The sequence below is a fragment of the Chelonia mydas genome, chromosome 6 (genome assembly GCF_015237465.2).
Source record: "Chelonia mydas isolate rCheMyd1 chromosome 6, rCheMyd1.pri.v2, whole genome shotgun sequence".
Lineage (NCBI taxonomy): Eukaryota > Metazoa > Chordata > Testudines > Cheloniidae > Chelonia > Chelonia mydas.
The window spans coordinates 8,199,976-8,215,203 of NC_051246.2; the positions used below are offsets into that span (position 1 = coordinate 8,199,976).

Below are 15,228 nucleotides of genomic sequence, written 5' to 3' on the forward strand. Positions count from 1 at the left end.
CCCTCTCCAGCCACTCCCCATCATTGAGCTTCCATTTCAGCAAGTAGCTGTAAATATTCTGGGTCCTTTTCCAAAAAAGACACCCAGAGGAAAGCAGTACATACTGACTTTCATGGATTTTGCCACCCGATGGCCGGAAGCAGTAGCTCTAAGCAACCCCAGGGCTAAAAGTGCGTGCCAGGCACTAGCAGACATTTTTGCCAGGGTAAGTTGGCCCTCCAACATCCTTACAGATGCAGGAACTAATTTCCTGGCAGGAACTATGGAATGCCTTTGGGAAGCTCATGGGGTGAACCACTTGGTTGCCACTCCTTACCACCATCAAACAAATGGCCTGGTGGAGAAGTTTAATGAAACTTTGGGGGCCATAATACATAAATTTGTAAATAAGCACTCCAATAATTGGGACCTACTGTTGCAGCAGTTGCTCTTTGCCTACAAAGCTGTACCACATCCCAGTTTAGGGTTTTCACCATTTGAACTTGTATATGGCCACGAGGTTAAGGGGCCATTACAGTGGTAAAGCAGCAATGGGAAGGGTTTACACCTTCTCCAGGAACTAACATTCTGAACTTTGTAACCAACCTACAAAACACCTGCCAAACCTCTTTAGCCCTTGCTAAAGAAAACCTACAGGATGCTCAAAAAGAGCAAAAAGCCTGGTATGATAAACATGCCAGAAAGCGTTCCTTCAATGTAGGGGACCAGGTCATGGTCTTGAAGGCACTCTAGGCCCACATAATAAAAGCATTGTGGGAAGGGCCATTAATGGTCCAAGAGCTCCTGGGAGCTGTTAATTATCTCATAGCATTCCCCACCTCCAACCGAAAGCCTAAGGTGTACCATATTAATTCTCTAAAGCCCTTTTATTCCAAAGAATTAAAGATTTGTCAGTTTACAGCCCAGGGAGGAGATAACGCTGAGTGGCCTAAAGGTGTCTACTACAAAGGAAAAAGTGATGGTGGTGTGGAAAAGGTAAACCTCTCCATGACCCTTGGGCATATGCAGCGAGAGCAAATCAAGGAGCTGTGCACTAGCTACACGCCGACATTCTCAGCCACCCCAGGACTGACTGAACGGGCATACCACTCCATTGACACAGGTGATGCTCACCCAATTAGAGCCCAACCTTACCGGGTGTCTCCTCAAGCTAAAACTGCTATAGAACAGGAGATCCAGGATATGTTACAGATGTGTGTAATCCGCCCCTCTGGCAGTGCATGGGCATCTCCAGTGGTTCTAGTTCCCAACCCAAATGGGGAAATACGTTTTTGCATGGACTACCATAAGCTAAATGCTGTAATGCTCCCAAACAACTATCCAATGCCACGAACAAATAAACTATTGAAGAAACTGGGACGGGCCCAGTTCATCCCTATCTTGGACTTAACCAAGGGGTACTGGCAGGTACGGCTAAATAAATCCGCCAAGAAAAGGTCAACCTTCATCACACATGTCGGGCTGTATGAATTTAATGTGCTCTCTTTCAGGCTGCAGAATGCACCTGCCACCTTCCAAGAACTTGTAGATGGTCTCCTAGCGGAATTGGAAAAATGTGCAGTCGCAGACCTTGACAATGTGGCCATATTTTTGGAATCCTCGGCAAAACACCTGGAACATCTACAAAAAGTCTTCAAGCGCATAAGGGAGGCAAAACTAACTGTTAAGACTAAAAAGTGTCAAATAGGCCTAAACAGAGTAGCTTACCTTGAACATCAGGTGGGTCAAGAAACTATCAATCCCCTACAGGCCAAAGTGAATACTATCCAAAAGTGGCCTGTCCCAAAGTAAAAAAAAAAACAGGTCCAATCCTTCTTAGGCTTGGCCAGATATTACAGGCGATTTGTACCGCAATACAGCCAAATCGCCAATTTCAAGTTACACCTAAAACTTACAAAGTAAAATTTCAAACCCTTAAAAAAAGGCCTGAACTAATGTGGCTTATGTAAACCAAATAACAAATCTGTTTCATAAATGGCTCAACAAACGGGCTGTTACTAACTTTGAAGGAAATGTATATTCCTGTTTTTGTGTCTTTTTGTAACTTAAGATTTTGCCTAAAGAAATTCTCTGTTTTAAATCTAATTACCCTGTAAGGTATTTACCATCCTAATTTTACAAAGGTGATTCTTTTACCTTTTCTTTAATCAAAATTCTTCTTTTAAAAACCTAATTAATTTTTCATTGTTCTTAAAATCCAAGGCTTTGGGTCTGTGTTCACCTGTACCAATTGGTAAAAATTATTATGTAGCCTTCCCCAGGAAAGGGGGTGTAGGGTTTGGGGAAATATTTTGGGGGAAAACGTCTCCAAGTGGTCTCTTTCCCCGTTCTTTGTTTAAAACGCTTCGTGGTGGCAGCAGACTGTTCAAGGACAAGGCAAAGTTTATACCTTGGGAAAGTTTTTTTAACCTAAGCTGGTAAAAATAAGCTTGGGGTCTTTCATGCAGGTCCCTACCTCTGTACTGTAAAAATCAGAGTAGGGAAGAAACCTTGACAGGGTGTTACTAGTCCCCCACTGCCCCTGTCCTCCCCCCTGTCCCGTGGGTCTCCCCTCACCTGCACAGAGGGAGCCTTCAGCCGCAGGGCTCTCAAACCCCACGGAGGGGCTGCTGGCCCCTTGGGAGAAGGAGGAGCTGCTGGTCCCCGTGCCAGAGTCGCCCAGCTCCTGCTCTGGGCTGGCTGGGGGCTCCTCAGTGGCCAGACTGGTGGATGGCTCCGGTTGGGCACTGGGGTGCGGCTCCTGGCTCCTCTGCTTCCTGTAAAGGAAGCTCCAGAGCCGCCTTCCCAGGCACCCACCCTCTCCTGGGTCCCTCCTACATAGCATCACCCTGGGCCACCTCCATTTGGGACCAGAAGGGGCCTCAGGGCATGCTAAGGGAGCTGGTGTCTTCCTCCTCCTCCAGAAAGCCAGGGAGCTCCTCCTCCTCGCCTGGCCACTGGCCTCTTCCCCGCCCGCGGGGACAGAGGGGCTGCTCTCCTCCTGGGAAAGCCGGCCGCTGCTCCCTACCGGCTCCGGAGCCACCAGCCCGGCCTTCCTCCTCAGCATCCGCCTCAGTCGCTGCATCCTGGGAATGAGTGGGGAGCAGCCATGAGTCTGGGTTCAAGGCAGCCTCTCATTAATGTGCCTGCCTGTTCCTCCGTCCACCTCCCCTCCGCTGAGGCAATTTCTCCTCACCACACACCCCACCCTAGGGCACGGGGGCTGCCGTCCACACCCACTGGCAGCAGCTCACAGCACAGGCTGCTCCCAACGTTCCCCCTCACCCCTGGGGCCCTGTGACACCAGGGGAGTCTCGTCCTTTCAGAGCAGTGGGGCTCTCTGTTTGTTTGGACAAGCAGCTTCCTCCCTCCCTCCAGGCCCCGCTCCCTCCCCAGCCAGGGAAAGAGCAGCACCCGGACAGTCCCCAGTGAAAGTTCACAAGGTGCCAATGCTGGGAGGCAGGAGTCACCCTCAGTTCCCACTGATTTCACTGATTGCGGTTGTGGGTGTTCAGCGCCTGGCAGGTTCTGCCCTCCCCAAAGACTCTCGACGTGGGGAACAGTCTCCTGCAAGGGAAGGGCTGGGAGCCCTCTTGCTGGCCCATTCCCACCACACTGGGGATGGCTCTGGAGAACTCCACTCACTTGCTCTAGATGGGAAAGCGCTGGGTGGCAGATACTCACTGATGCCTAGTCTCTTGCCCTCCTCCTTGATCTCCTGCACCCAGGTGGTCTGGAAAGGGTGCTGCCCAATGCCCTGCCAGCAGAGCAGGGAGTAGAAGCCTGGAGATCGAAAGTGGCTGTGAAAACAAGATGATGTTTTATTGCCAGGGGATGGATAAACTCAGCCTAGCAACCGGGGGTTCACAACACTGACCTGTGGCCAGCAGCACACCTCCCATCTCCAGGTCTCCTCGTACCTCAAGCACATTCCTGAAGCGTGATGACCCAAGGGCTGTAGGGGAGTGTCCCCAGCCCCAGTGAGGGAAACAGAGGCCTGGGCAGGAGAAGCCACTGCCTCAGGGTCGCCAAGGGAGTCAGGGATAGAGCCAGGGATGGAGCCTTTGGCCAGGCTCCCGCACTAACCACTAGAGGAACACTCCCTCCCAGAGCTGGGAAGTGCCAGCGGGACTCGATTCCCAGTCTCCCTGGCTCTGAGTGTGACCTGTTCTTGTGACTGAGGCAGGGGGTTGGGAGTCTGGACTCCTGGTTTTCATTGGTGATTTTCTTCTATTCCCAGTCTCCCTGGCCCTGAGTGTGACCTATGGAGGTGGTAGACTCTTCATCCTTAGAGATTTGTAAGGCCCAGCTTGACAAAAAAAAATCATCTATTTTAAATTAAGGGAGAAATTTATGACAACCTCTTAAATAATTTAAATAGAAGAGGAAAAAATAACATGAAGTGGAACATGTTCACTGCCAAGTTTTTGAGAGAGTCACACCACTGACGTGATAGCTAAAGCCCTGGAAGCAAAGGTAGCTGAAATGCTAACCCAGCTTTGGACAGCAATAGCTTCCTTGGAAGGTGCAGTAAATATTGTCTTCTTTTCAGTTTATTCAAAGAGTTCAGTTCAATGACTCGTTCGTTGAAATTCAAGAAAGCCATTGGGAGTTCACAAAACAGGCAAACTTCTTTTCCTCCCTCAATCTATGGATAAAAACTAGGTGTGAGGGGATGGATATACTAGTTCATAAATCTAGAAACACGTGGAAACCAGAACGTATCATTTTAGTTCACCAACCACACTTCAAATGTCCTTTGTTTAAGAAATCAGTTTTAAATGCAAAACATTTTCATACAACTTTTTTTCTTATGCTTCTCTTTCTAGCTCCAGCATGACTTTGGTGTGTGACCAAAGAGAGGTCACTTCTTTTCTCTTTCCCTCTGTATCATAGGGATGGAGAAAATTCTCTAAGTCCTAGCAGGCAAGAGATTTGAGCACGTCAGGCGTGTTAGAGCCCTTGTGCTCTAAAGGACAATGGGTGATTGTTGTTTGGGGCAAGAACCCCAACGGATTTGCTACTTGTCCCCCATCCAAAGCCAATAACACATCTCTGTATTTTCAATCAGGAGTTAGACAGTCTCAGCACTCCTCTGTCTCCCGCAGCCCTCAGGTGTTCCTTGGATTATGGAGGCTTGGTTGCTAAGAGGACTGGAATTTTTTTACTGGCTTCCTGGGTGTCCCTAGCCAATGAGGGTCTCAGTCTGGCCTCCGAGGCCCACACCCCCCAGACACTGAAGATCAGGATGGATTGATTTCACTTCACGTTTTTTGTCTTTGTCTTTTTGAATTATTTTCCTAATGAAAGTTTGATTCTCATGAAATTCGTAGAGCTGGCTGATGACAGAACAAGGAGCAATGATCTCAAGTTGCAGTGTGGAAGGCTTGGATATTAGGAAAAACTTTTTCACTGGGAGGGTGGGGATGCCTTTGAATCTGCTAGGATAGAGTCCCCCATCTTCTACTTAGAGCCTATATTTTTTCTTACCTTCTACGCAGATGACGATTTCTTTCCACACAATCAATACAGTAATGAAAACAATCTCAGAGAATCTCCTCCACACCAACCGTCTCTTGGTCCTCACGGAGAGACCGCGAGATGGAGGCTTGCTGCAGCAAGGCTACAGGGGTCTCCGAGGTTCCCCCTGCCCCGCATCCCTGTCCTGCCGGGCTGTTGTCAAGGGAGCTCTGTGAGGTCACACCCGCCTCATCATCTTTGCCCAATAGGCTGAGTTCCTGCCAAAGGCCTTTGTGAAGTCACTGCCACACTCACCTTTCCCTTGCAGGCCTGATGTCTGCCCCTGGCCAGCCCGGCTGGATGTTTGAGCTGCACCCCGGATCACCCCACTTGCTCATTATTGATTCTGGGGAGCAAGCAGGCCATCCAGTAAAACAGCAGAGTCTATGCCTCACCCCACACTGAGTTTTTCATAGAGGCTTCGGTTGTGAAACTATTTGATCTCCTAATCCGGCCTCTATTTCACTGGCTATGAAATTTCACACGCTTACCACCATATTAAGCCCAATTTCTTGTAATTCACGAAAAGGTGCCATGGCACCATCCAGAATGATAACCAGTTGTGATGTGAGGATACCAGGAAACAGAGAATCCACCTCTTCCCCAGGCCCTACGCTACCAGCACTCCCAGCTATCTTTAAGACACCACCGACATCCTGGGGAAACTACAATCCATCGGTGATCTTCCAGAAAAGGCCATCCTGGCCACCATGGATGTAGAAGCCCTCTACACCAACATTCCACACAAAGATGGACTACAAGCCATCAGGAACAGTATCACCGAGAATGTCATGGCAAACCTGGTGGCTGAACTTTGTGACTTTGTCCTCACCCATAACTATTTCACATTTGGGGACAATGTATACCTTCAAATCAGTGGCACTCCCATGGGTATCCGCATGGCCCGACAGTATGCCAACATTTTTATGGCTGACTTAGAACAACGCTTCCTCTCATCCCCTAATGCCCCTACTCTACTTGTGCTACACTGATGACATCTTCATCATCTGGACCCAGGGAAAAGAAGCCCTTGAGGAATTCCACCATGATTTCAACAATTTCCATCCCACCATCAACCTCAGCCTGGACCAGTCCACACAAGAGATCTACTTCCTGGACACTACGGTGCTAATAAGGGATGGTCACATAAACACCACCCTATACCAGAAACCTACTGACCGCCATGCTTACCTACATGCCTCCAGCTTTCATCCAGACCACACCACATGATCCATTGTCTACAGCCAAGCTCTATGATACAACCGCATTTGCTCCAACCCCTCACACAGAGACAAGCACCTACAAGATCTCTATCAAGCATTCTTACAACTACAGTACCCACCTGCTGAAGTGAAGAAACAGATTGACAGAGCCAGAAGAGTACCCAGAAGTTACCTACTACAGGACAGGCCCAACAAAGAAAATAACAGAACGCCACTAGCCGTCACCTTCAGCCCCCAACTAAAACCTCTCCAACGCATCATCAAGGATCTAAAACCTATCCTTAAGGATGACCCATCACTCTCACAGATCTTGGGAGACAGGCCAGTCCTTGTTTACAAACAGCTCCCCAACCCGAAGCAAATACTCACCAGCAACCACACACCACACCACAGAACCACTAACCCAGGAACCTATCCTTGCAACAAAGCCCATTGCCAACTGTGTCCACATATCTATTCAGGGGACACCAACATAAGGCCTAATCACATCAGCCACACTGTATCAGAGGCTCGTTCACCTGCACATCTACCAATGTGGTATGTGCCAGCAATGCCCCTCTGCCATGTACATTGGCCAAACTGGACAGTCTCTATGTGAAAGAGTAAATGGACACAAATCAGACATCAAGAATTATAACATTCAAAAACTGGTTGGAGAACACTTCAATCTCTTTGGTCACTCGATTACAGACCTAAAAGTGGCAAGTCTTCAACAAAAAAACTTCAAAAACAGACTCCAATGAGAGACTGCTGAATTGGAATTAATTTGCAAGCTGGATACAATTAATTTAGGCTTGTATATAGACTGGGAGTGGATGGGTCATTACACAAAGTAAAACTATTTCCCCATGTTTATCCCCCCCCCCCCCCCCGCTGTTCCTCAGACGGTCTTGTCAACTGCTGGAAATGGCCCACCTTGATTATCACTACAAAAGGTTTTTTCTCCCCCTGCTCTCCTGCTGGTAATAGCTCACCTTACCTGATCACTCTCCTTACAGTGCGTATGGTAACACCCATTGTTTCATGTTTTCTGTGCATATAAATCTCCCCAATGTATTTTCCACTGAATGCATCCAATGAAGTGAGCTGTAGCTCACGAAAGCTTATGCTCAAATAAATGTGTTAGTCTCTAAGGTGCCACAAGTCCTCCTTTTCTGTTTGTTCCAGTGGATAGTCTCCCTCACTGTCAAAAATATGTGCCTTACTTCTCATTTGAATTTCTCTGGCTTCAACTGACAGCTGTTGGTTCTTGTTGTGCCTTTCTTGGCGAGATCGAAGTAGCCCTGCCCCGTGAAATCCGATCTCCCTATCCTGCTGGGATCCCTCCAGCCAGGAGAACCCAGTAGGGGCCTCCTAGCTGTTTGTCTGCTGGGCTGGGGATATCAGATGCACCAGAAGCATGCAGAAGTGAGTGCACTGCATCAGCCCGGCGTTGGGCTCAGGGGTTTGGCCTTGGCAACTTCTGCTCCAGCCACGTCTCTGGGTGTCTGGGCTCAGGGATTCTGACCCCTGTGGCTGCAGCCAAGGCTGGGGTGCTGAGCTCAGGACTTTCATGCCCCTCCCCACTGCTCTCGGCACTCTGGGTGTCTGCCCAGCATCTGCAGCTGGGGCTCAGGGCTTCCCTTGCAGTTTCTTCTGGGGCTCAGGGGTCCATTTTTCTGGATGCCCCCAAATTGGTCCTTGCCTTAATTTGCCAGGGGACTAGTAGGTAGGAGCCCCCAGCTGAGGTGCTCTCAGCAGCAGGGACCCATCCGCACATCTTAGAACCTCCTCTAACTTCAGAAAGATTCTTGGCTGCTGCCCTCAGAGCCCAGGTCTGAAGGCAGCACAGAAGTGAGCGTGGCAATGCTGTGACCCCCCTACAACAACCTCTGAACTCCCCCACTATCCCATTTTGGTTGGGACTCCCAGCAAACGAAATATCATTGAGATGGACATGTTCCAACGAGACAATTTAATTAAGAGTAGGATACCAGGGAAGGAAAAATCACTTTTGTCGTGGTAATGAGGGTGGTCCATTTCAAACAGTTGACCAGAAGGTGTCAGTAAGAGTAGGGGAAAATTAGTATGGGGGAAGTTAGGACTTTTGGCTGCAAAATTTTATTTCATTTTTTTATGAGATTGTGTCTTTTAGGTTTTCTGGCACACAAGCAGAGAAGTTAGAGAAAAACATAAATGATTCTTGCTGGAAGTTTGCAATGTCTCACTAATTTGTTTCTTAAGACCAGAACAATAATACATAAGAACCCAAAAATCAGAGGGAGAGAATGTAAGCTTCTGCCTATAACAGAGAGGCACAATTCACTGGGTACCTGCTGACTGACTGCTGCTACACCCCCACTGAGCTGCTTAGCATGCAAGTAGGTCCAGGAACCGTGCCTAAAATTTAAAGTCACAGTATTCAATTTTAACACAACCACAAATACACCAGAGCATCCAAATTTTCTGTTTTACAAGGTCTCTCCTTGTTTTGGAACACTGGTTTCTAAACATGCCATCGGGAATTCGAATCAAATTTCAGCTACTAATTAGCATGTGTGTGGAACAATGTGCATTCGGTGTTATGCTGTAGGTTTCTTTAGGAAATTTGGGGAAACAGGAGCACTGGGAAAGCCTGCCCCCCCCCCCGCCCCCAGACACACACACTGCACATTTGCTGCCCACTGGTGCTGCCTGAGCAGTAGCATTGTGACATCAGAGATAATCCACCACTCAGCACTCCCTGCCTCCAGCTCCCTGTCATACTTGGGGAGAATGACTAGCCCCCTGGCTGCCATGGCAACAGCTACCTTTGACAACTGATTGCCCCCTTCTTACCAGAACATCATCACAGAAAGGACGTTTGTAATGAAACAGGACCAGATTTGGAGAAGCAGGACAGTCTCCTGCTGGGCTCCTTTGGGTTTGTACTGTGGTACTGTACAGTGTTTCTTTTCAAAGAGCAATTGTTTGCTACTTTCCTTAGTAAAGGCTCAGTGAAAATAAGAAGCAAAATTCCTGCTCTTTTACTTGGATTTTGTTTATCTGCTTCTTACAAATTGAGGATTAGAGCTTAGAACTTTCACTGATACTGAAGTTGCATAAAATGAGTTTTATTTTAATACAGTTTAATTTATTTACTCTCTATACTCTGATCAACACAGCACTGAGTGGTGAAAAGGGACCTTCACAAAGATAAGAATGGCAATAAAATATATACTGAAAACAACAGATGAGTAAGAGCTTCATTGTTTAAACAGCACATATATAATTGATGTTCTTTCTATTAAAAAACGAAGGAAATTAAGAAACCAAAAACCCTTCATTTAACGCTTCTTAGGTTAGCTTTCATCAATAAATTAAACCATCAAATAATTAGGAAATACAAAGTCAAGGTTTTAAAAAGGATTAAAAGGTTACAAAGTTTAGCATTCTCAGGTTAGCAAATGTCCAAATAAGTGTTGCCCTGGCACCCTTAATTCAGTCCTTTTGTGCCTTTGCCCGATGATGCAGACGTTAATTATATGATCCCATGTTATTTTTTTCCCTCGCGACCCCTGCCTTATTCAGTGCACAGAATTCTCTGCTCTGGGGCTGTGTATTGAAGGAGTCTGTTGTCTGCAGGATCCCTGCCTCATTTATTGCAGAGTTAATGTTGCATGGGCAATACCCATTCTGGTATTTCCTAACTTGAGAGTACTTGACTTCATAGCCTTAGTCCTAATTTTTATGGCTTACTTTACTGAGGAGACCAACCTTTATGACAAAGGTGGGTTTTGGTTTGTTTTTTGTTTGTTTTTTGGTGATGTATCCATTATTTATCTGTTCAGTACCAATCATGTGTGCTTTACAAGACAGAAGGAGTAAGGACGCTCCCTAATACAAAGACCTTATGATCTAAGGAAGATGGACACATACAGAGAAAGCAGGATACGTAAGGACTACTAATTTCTTTCTTTCGATGAATAGTCATTTATTATTTATTATTATTATTATTATTTATTATTAATAAAGAAAGGGTGGTGCCTTGGGGAACTTGCGTGGTGAGGATGTTCCATGCAGAGGAAGCAATTTGAAAACACACAAGAAATGGAATGGGAGAAAGAAACACATGGTATTGGTGCTCGCTTTGCTGGTGAAGCAGAGAGGGTGGGAGGTGACGTAGAAAAGGACTAGGTTTTTGATGATGGCCTGTCCCTGTAAATAGCCCTGTAATGGGGTGGCTTGGCATTTTAAGGACTGGAGGTCTGAGTTCAGCGAACCCTAGCGGCTAAGAAGGCCCACCTGAACAGGGATCAGCGGATTCTCTTACTGATCAGCGGGGAGCAGAAGGGGAAGTGGCTGAGGGAGTTGCAGGAGCTGCAGAGAAAGGAAGGAGCAGCAAGGAAGGCTAGAGACAGAGTCTGGCAATAACCTTGGAGGAAAGACCCCGAGAGCAGAGACTAAGGCCAGCAGCAAAATTGCCTTATGCTGTTCTTCTCCTTTTGGTTTGTTGTCTCTTGGAAAATAAATAAAACCCGCCTGAAAGGGCCTGCGAGACTGATCTGTTGTGAGTGCAGCTGTAGAGCCCAGAGGAGGGAGAGATGGATGGCAGGGTGCTGCAGATAGACTCGGGCCACAAGCGGATGCTTGGGAAGAGGTCATGAGCAGGGGAGGAGTGGACTCTGGCTGTGCCATGAAACTGAGCTCAAATAATTTGCACCCTAAGCTGGGCACACTCATGGTGCTGGCCATCAGGCCAAGTGCCAGTTAGGATGTGGGTTTTGTTTGCTGACACTCTGCAGCTGTGTGGTTTCTGATAATTGCAACGGAAAGGCTGTGACCCAGCTTTCCTGAAATGGTTTTACTTTCAGATTCCTATTGACTCTTTATTTTTACCGCACAAGGCAAACCAAGCTGAACAGACACCTCTTTCGGAGCTGTGATCACTTTCGCTTCCAACAAAAAAGAGTAAGTACTATTAGCTATTTAAAAAGATTTGAAAACTTAAAATACAAATCTGTGGGCCAAATCCTGAGTTCTCAGGAGGGGCTTGGTGGTGGCGTGGGAATGCTCCTCTGGGATCTGGGTGCAGAGGAGACTCTGCGACACAAGTTTCCATTTCCTTTATGGGGACATTATGGGGTGAGCCACCTTTGCAAAATCATCTCCCAACCCCAAGGAGGTGGGGTTGGGAATTGCAGCTCCCCGACCTTTGACAACCAGCAGTAAGTCCACCCCCAAAGTGAACACAGCCTGAAGCAGCATTAACTTTCACAGGAGCCGTCTCACATCCCCTTTGATTTTAATACAACGTCAGCAATCCTAAAAAATGAGGATAGGGCTTAATGGGGGATGGGGTGAAATTCCATCATTCATAACTGAAATCTACAGAGACAGAGGGAGGTGGATTGCTCAAGGAAGGGACCCTCTGCACGCAGATCTCCCCATTCCCACTTAGAAACGGAACAGCTGCCTCAGCAGCCTTGTCCCCGCTCCCATCAGGAGATGGGCACGGGAAGCCGAGGGGCAAGGCAGCACAACGCTCATCATCCCCCTACGTAAATCTGAGCAAACAGCCCCAGCCTTTACCCTGCACAGTGGGGACCTCCCTTTACAGTGAGATTTCCAGGACAGTTCCCTGTGGGAAATTCTCTAACAGCACTAGTTTACGGTCGCCCCATTGCCTGGGACCTGCAAGGACAGGAGACCTGGACACAGGGTAGGGCACAGACTCCACACAGTCTTCCCTAGTCTTCTGTGAAGGGGGCCCCAAGGGAGTTTTCCCTTGAGAGGGAACAATCTGGCCTAAGAGCCTGCTGCACTGTCTTTTTTTACTCTCACTGTCCCTCTAGCAACATCACGGCCAGGGCATAGATAGCCTAGCCTAGGGTTAGCGTCAGGCACAGGCCAGAAACCAATTACCAGGAATCAGGATTAAGAGACAAACCAGCAGGCAGCTAATATTCAGGGCTAATCAGAGTACCAGGAGGTCAGGATCAGAAGGCAGGAACAGGCAAACACTAAGCCAGCTGTATGAACCCCAGTTGTACAGACAACTTCCTCTTTCCTCCTCTGGCTTAAATAGGGGCTGCAGCCCAATCAGGAGTCTTGGTGCTCTACCAGTCACAGTGTAGGGGCGGGGCTTGTGCTCCAGTTCCGCTTCATACATCCCAATCCCAGCTGCTAATTGAGGAGTGGGGGGTGTGTGTGTGATGGGTTGGACTCCCCCTTTCAAGGTGCCACCGGATGTGTTGGGGTCCCACTGATGTGCCTATCCCACCAGCCTGGATTCCCCTTACTCAGTGCTGCTGTGTGAAAATTGCCCCCTCCCTCAGTGTGGAGGAAGATATGCACAGCTCTTTGCCCCCCTCGCCCATAGTAAATTGCACAAACTGGGTTTTAGAAAACAAAAGAAGTTTACTAACTACAAAGGATTAATTTTAAGTGATGATAAGGGATAGCAAACAGAACAAAGCAGATCACTGAGCAAAACATGCACCCTAAACTTAATTCACTAAAGAAACTGGTTACAAATAGTTTTTTTTATCCTAAATGTTGTATTAGGCAGGTTGGAGAGTTTCTGCAACTTAAGATTTCCAGATATTTCTCTTCACAGGCAAGACCCCTGTCTCAGACTAGGTCTGAGTCCTCTGTCCCCAGAACAGTCTTAGGTGTTTACAGCAGTCATCCTGGGTGGGGATACAGTGAAGAACTGGCAACCCTGATTAACTCACTCTCCAGTCTTAAATAGGACTGACATATGGTGGGAATTTTTTGTTTCCCTGTTTGATTCCCCCCACCCCCTTCAGTGTAAAAGTACCAGCTCAAGATGGTTTCCTGTAGAAGGTGACATGATCACATGGCCTTGCAATGTCAAAGCATCCATAAGACAAGGTTTATTTGTAATGTCCACAGAAACGAAATTGAGGCAGGTGGGAGCTCAGCATCTTCAAAGTCTTATTGTTCTTCTTAATGGCCCATCCAGGCTGATTGCCAACTGTCTGGTGGGCGTTCCTCAAGTACATACGCAGTTGGAATTGTTACATAGTAAATATTCCTAACCTCAGATATAGAAATGATACATGCATACAAATTGGATAACCACATTCAGTAAATCATACCCTTTCCAATGATACCTCACATCACCCATCTTGCATAAAACATCTTAGTTATGCCATATTCATATCATAACAATATTTCTATGAAGACTATGAGGTGTAGCCTCACAATGTGGAGCCCTCCATGGACCCAGGTTCAAGACCCGTGGGGCCTGATAGGCAGTCAATAAGTAGTGTGATAATTGTATCTGAAATTCCGAAGTGCAATCCAGACCAGTGAAGAATGGTCATCTCTTACCCTGTAACCCTGAGTGCCTTACACCGCCTTGCTACTGGGGCTCGCTGCCTGGAATGCCTGCAACAAGCATGTATCCTAAGTCTATGTATTAGACAGCTCTGTTCCAACACTTCGGAGCCAGGAGCCTTCCTGCAATACCACTGGCTTCCATGGGTCTCCACCAGCCTTAGTTAACAACTGCTAAAGTGAGTCCATACTCTCCCCAGCCCTGAATTTCCCCAAAAAACATTGTTCCAGGACAGGGCTGGACTTTTCAGAACACATCAGAGATATAATATGTCCATTGCTTTTGTAAGAAGGGAAATATTCCACAATTTGCTACTTTAATTGGAGTTATTAAACAGTTCAGTTTAGACACAGCACTGGACTAGTTAAGATTGAAAATAAACAATTACAAGAAAATTACCTGGCAGAGCAGGGTGGGGACTTTGGGGAAGGGGCTGGAATTGGGGCCGGGCGAGGGTGGTGCAGGGGCTGGGCCGTGGGAGGGGGGGCTCAAGCACCCACAGGGCAGAGGGGAAGTCGGCGCCTATGCCTCTTTAAGGCCTGGTCTACACTGGGGGGGGGGGGAGCGAGCTACTTCAGCTACGAAAATAGCATAGTTGAAGTCGACAAACTTAGAGTTACTTACCACGGTGTCTTCACTGCAGTAGATCGACTGCTGATGCTCCCCTGTCGACTCCACCTATGTTTCTCGCTGCGGTGAAGTACTGGAGTTGACGGGAGAGTGCTCGGCGGTCGATTTATCGCATCTTCACTAGACGCGATAAATCGACCCCCGCTGGATCGATCGCTCTGGAGGTAAGTGTAGACATGCCCTAAGTCTCATGTTATCCCTTATATAAACCCGAGCAAACATCTTATCATTAGACAGGATCTCCCTAGACTGGGACAGAGAGCGGAAGGTAAGTGCCCTTTTGTAGTTCAATAAAATCTGGAAACTTCTTAGAATACAAATCTCTGGGCCAATCCTGCGCACCTTACTTTTACTCAGCCCTTACTTAGACTTCAGCTGGGAGTTTACCTGAGGTAAGGCATGAGTTAATAAAGATGGGATGTTGGCACCAAGTCAGATAAGGATGTGCATGAATTTAATAGAAATGTCAATGATAAATATGCCAGGAGGGTATTTCACTCTACTTACAAATGGGATTGCTGCTAATCTAATCCCTGCCTTTCATATTTACTT

The 15,228-nt window shown here is 47.4% G+C and overlaps 1 protein-coding gene and 1 long non-coding RNA gene across 6 annotated transcripts in view; one reads left to right on the top strand and one right to left on the bottom strand.

Annotated features, from left to right (window-relative positions):
• Positions 1–2,681: 2,681 nt before the first annotated feature.
• Positions 2,682–14,953, bottom strand: LOC122466266. The gene is made up of 3 exons (XR_006291655.1): positions 14,671–14,953; positions 3,664–3,779; positions 2,682–3,065 (listed from the first exon to the last, which is right to left on the bottom strand). It is a non-coding gene; the product is annotated as an uncharacterized LOC122466266 (long non-coding RNA).
• LOC119566344 (up-regulator of cell proliferation) overlaps positions 11,343–15,228 on the top strand; it is a 34,674-nt gene continuing 30,788 nt past the window's right edge. For 4 of the 5 annotated variants that reach the window (XM_037898977.2, XM_037898980.2, XM_037898979.2 and 1 more), the window contains exon 1: positions 11,344–11,651. The gene's annotated coding sequence lies outside the window, so the exon portion shown is untranslated. Of the gene's footprint in view, positions 11,652–15,228 lie in introns of all 5 variants that reach the window. The other variant, XM_043548970.1, reaches the window with a different exon arrangement.